Source organism: Echinops telfairi, unplaced genomic scaffold (assembly GCF_000313985.2).
Source record: "Echinops telfairi isolate 266 unplaced genomic scaffold, ASM31398v2 ScPeMD7_7468;HRSCAF=8506_0, whole genome shotgun sequence".
NCBI lineage: Eukaryota > Metazoa > Chordata > Mammalia > Afrosoricida > Tenrecidae > Echinops > Echinops telfairi.
In genome coordinates, this window is record NW_022111369.1 from 12700241 (window position 1) to 12705144 (window position 4904).

Sequence of the window (4904 nt, forward strand, 5' to 3'; positions counted from 1 at the left end):
CCCCTGGGTAGATTAGTGCCCTACTACCCCAGTGCCATTGGTCCCTCTTTATTTTCCTCTTTTTTTCACTCCCCCTCACCTTCCCCTTTCTCTTGGTTTTTGTTGGAATGACAGGAAGTTCAAGGGCCCTGGGCTTCTCTCCTAGTCTATCAACTGCCTGGAGGATGTGGAGATTTGGCTCTGAGTCTGAAAATTGTGAACTTCTGGAGGTAAGTTTCTGTGAAGGGATCAGATGTGGTCATAACCCTCCTTTGTCCTTTCTCAGCAGGATGCCACTTGAGAAGCCTGAAACCTTGGTTATTTATCTCTTTCTGTCTTTGTGTTTTCCCCTCAATTTTTCTATTTCAACTTCTTCCTCTCCTCTCTTCCAGTGACTGGATTGCTGGCTCTTTGTCTTGCAGTCACAGCCCCAACAGAAAGTTCTGGAAAGAAAGCTCTTTTTACTTGTTATCTTTTTTGTGGTTTTTATTGGAAAATTTAAATTTTTGGTTAAAGTAGATGACTTTTGATGAGAACAGTTTTGTTTTGTAGATGTTTGGCTTATTGATGTTTGGCTCAGTCTAGTTCAAAATCCCCCTGATTGGATTAAAAGATGTGCCTGCCAATCTGGACTCTCAGTTATGCTATCCTCCATCCTAAATGGGGATGGAAAGGAAAAGACTAGCTCTTTTTCTTGGACTCCTCTCCTCCCCATCCCCAAGGATAGCAAAGTCACTGTGCCATATAGCTGGTCTTCCAGACAGGCTCCCAGTGCTCTGAGAAAAAGTGGGGAAGAGGTTTTCTCATACCCAGAGTGGGGCTCTCTTAGGGGATTCAGCTCTTGCCCTCTGAGAAGTTCCAATGGACATGATGGCCCATTATGGTGCATACCCCATTCCTTACAAGTGACTTATATAATTGAAAGAACCAACATCCCCCATTTTCTGAGAAGACTCAAGTTTTATTGTGTTGGGCCTCAGCGAGGGACAAGGCATGGAAGAAAATAGAGACAGATTAGAAACAGAATTCCCCTTAGTCAGGCCAGTTTGCTACCCAAACACATCATGAGGGCTCCAAGCCTTACTGAACCATCAACAGTATTTATTAATGGTGATGGGGGAGGGGGAGGGCCCATCAGCCCACAAATTTATCAAAGGTGATGGAAGTCAACCAGATGCTTTTCTTTCTTTCTTCTTTCTTTCTTTCTTTCTTTCTTTCTTTCTTTCTTTCTTTCTTTCTCTCTCTCTTTCTTTTTCAGAGTGACTGCTAGATGCTTACCGGACCTATAATCCCATATATCCGGAGGCCCCTGCAAACTTCAGAGTGGTCAATTTGGCCTTTGTAACTCTGTCTCTCCCAGACCTAAAAAGGAAATTACAAAAATTAGAAGGATTTGAAGGGAAACAGTTATCAGGATTAGTAGAAATTGCTCCAAAGGCTTATAATAATAGAGAACTGCCTGGGGAAAAAGCGACTAGGCTGTAGCCAAGGCTGTAGTAGCAGCCTTGAAGGAAACAGGTCAGACCCCCTCAGAAGCCAATGGAACCAGAGACAGACCGAGCTCAGATTCAGAACAGGCAACCCTTAGGAAGGAACCAATAAGCACATTGTAAGGAATAAGGGCACTGGAAAAATTAATGCCCCGAGCAAAAAGTAGGAAAAAGACAGCCCCCACTGATTCTTAGTCTAGATGGACAAGAATAGGGGGCCCAGGCTCATTCCCTATCAGTCCCCACAAGCCCTGGGTAACTGTTAAAATAGGGGCAAGCTAGTTAGTTTTTATTACTAAACACAGGAGCAACTCATTCTATCCTAACTTCACCTCTGGGATCAATGTCTCCGGACTCCACTGTGGTCCAAGGAGCCACAGGAAAAACTCGGTGTCACTGGACCATACAGAGTACTGTCAACTGTAGAACCACACAGTAATCCTTTCATTTTAATGCCTGATTATCCTTACCCACTGTTGGGCTGTGACCTGCTTCAAAAGCTCCAGACCACTATCTCCTTTAAGGACTAGGAGGCCTGTTTTTCAGTGAAGCCACCACTATCCTACTAACCTGCCCACTCTCTAGAGTTATTTGTTGCAGACCTAGAAGCACCCACAGGCCACCATGGATGAGTGCCTGGGATTCCTCAAGGAGACATTCCCCAAGGTATAGGGAAGAGGGCAATCTACCCGCATTGGCCAGACACCAGCCAATTTAAGACTAACACCTCACCGATCCAGGTAAAACAATACCCCATGGCCCCGGAGGCTAAGGTATGATTGACCCCACACACCAGATGGCTCTTAATAGAGGGAATCTTAACCATGTGTCAATTCCCATGGAACACCCTTCTCTTGTCAGTACCCAAGTTTGGGATCCCCCATCACTGCCACCCCACACCTGTGCCAGGTACAAGAATTCCTATAATGGTTGGCTATTGCAGACTGTGGATTTTGGGTTTTGCAGAACTGGCCAAAACCCGCTACCAAGCTACAAAGCGAAATGAGGTCTTAGAGTGGACAGGAAGCCAATACACTTACTATGGGCCAGGAACTGGCTGTGCTGGCCCTCGACTTGGTGGAAGCATCACTCCGAAGCCCACCGGATGGTGGGTGACGAATGCACGACACCCAGAATCAGGCCTTTCTACTGGATCAACCACAAATAAAGTTCCTAAAAGCCTCTCTCTTAAATCCAGCTGCCCTCTTGCCAGAAGTGGAAGTGGACCATGACTGCACAGAAGTGCTCCACATGGCAAGATCAGACCGCACGGATATGCCCCTTCTGAACGACAAGCTTGAGTTATTCATGGATGGAAGCAGCTTCACTGAGAGCGGCACCAGGTACACAGGGCTACGGTCATTTCCCTGAATTCAGTCATCTGGTATTCGCCTTTACAGTGCAACACCTCAGCCCAAAGGCTGAGCTAGTGGCTCCAATCAAGGCACTCCACTGGGCAGGGGAAAATGGGTGAACATCTCAAAAACAAAACTGAAATTTTCCTTTGCTGGAAGCCGTGTGGCTGCCAACCAAACTGGAAATCATATATTGTCCAGAACACCAGAAGGGCAACTCAAAAGAAGCCAGGGGAAATTGGAAAGCAGATGAAGAGGCCAAATGGGTGACCATGTTGGAAGCTCCTGAACTAACTTTGGTCCCCTAACTAGAGCCTCTCCTACCTAAAGTACCTCATTGCACCAAAAAAGAAGTTGTTTGGGCCCAGAATAATCTAGTCATGGAGGAAGCCGTTGGTTGGGGGACCCTCCCAGATAGTAGAACTATGGCCCCAGAGGTGTTGGGTAAGTCAGTAATAAACAAATGCACCAGGCTACTCATTTAGGCAAAGTGAGATAGGGGAATCAATCTGAAAACAGTTTTATATCCCAAATCTAAATAATATACTTGCGATTATAATAACTCGGTGTGCTAAGTGTGCTCAGGTAAATGCTCGCACTTCAGCCCCCACCCAGCAAGGTATTCGATTAGAACAGTGCGAATTAGATTTACACCTTTTTGGGTTGGGTTGAAGCTTCCCCTACCCACCATGAAACTTCCATGATAGTTACTAAAAAGGTCATAAATGATGTAATTCCTAGGTATTGCTTGCCTTAGTCAATTGGGTCTGATAATGGCCCAGCCTTTAATGTTTCACTAACAGAACAAATTTCAAAAGCTTTGGGGGTTGAGTGGAAACTACACTCTGCCTATAGGCCTCAAAGTTTGGGACAGGTTGAAAGAGTGAAAGAAAATTTGTCTAAATTTGTATCAGAAACAGGGGCAGACTGGCCATCTTTACTTCCCTTTGCTTTATTAACAGCAAGGTGAACTCTGTACAAAAGAGGTTTTACCCCTTATGAAATTATGTTTGGGAGGCCACTTCCCTTGTTACTTAAAGTGTAAGACTTAAATCAAGCTAAAATGTATAACCCCAAATTACTAAGCTCTTACAGACATTCCAGGGAGCATAGCACCAGGTGTTCCAGAGTGAAGGATGCTGTCCCTTATGCTCTATACCCAGTTGAGCCCCTTCATCGGTTCCAGCTCAGAGACTTGGTATTGGTCAACTGGCACACCACAACTGGCCTCACCGCAAGGTGGAAGGGACCTTTTACTGTTGCCCTCACCACACCTACAGCTGTAAAAGTAGATGGAGTCACCCCATGGTTCTACCACTCACACCTAAAGCTTATACCAGTGGCAGCAAAGTGGCACGTTTTCAAGGGTCAGGAATGTATATGACCAGGTAGAGTAGACAAACATTCAGGGAGACTTGTATACATATAGGAGCAACTGTATATGAAGAAAACACCCCAGCCCAGTTCAGATCAAGTCCATATGTCTGATATTAGCCCATATGTCCGATACCAGTCCATAAATTCCTCTTCAGACTCATGCGACACACACAATGGAAGATCACAATCTTCCATTGTCACAATCCATACACACATCAATTGTGTAAAGTGCATTTGTACTTCATTCTCAACTCATGCAACACAAGCAATGGAAGGTCAGTGGGTGGAGAGTCTTGTGGAACCAGTGGCAGTGACAGTATCTCAGCACTGAAGTGAGTCTCCACGTGGCTCCTCCAGCTCCAGGTCTCTGACTCCATCAGCATAGCTCCATGTGGCTGGTCAGCAGGAAGACCAAGCATTGAGAGAGTGTGTCCTACCTCCAGGGAGGAAGACAGGAGTTCCCTGAATCCTTGGGAGAAAGCCATGCCTACATAGAGGCATGATTGGCTATGAACTGATTGACAGACTAGACCTTGCCCATTTGCTCAAGTTGACAGGAGATTATGTAACTGCTACAGGGACCAATCCCTTGCTTCTAAGAAGTTTTCTCACTGCATGCCTTCTAAGACAAACGTGTCTGAGCTTCTGGCAATCCATGGTATATTTACTATTCTTAAACACGATTAATTCGAAGGCATGGATT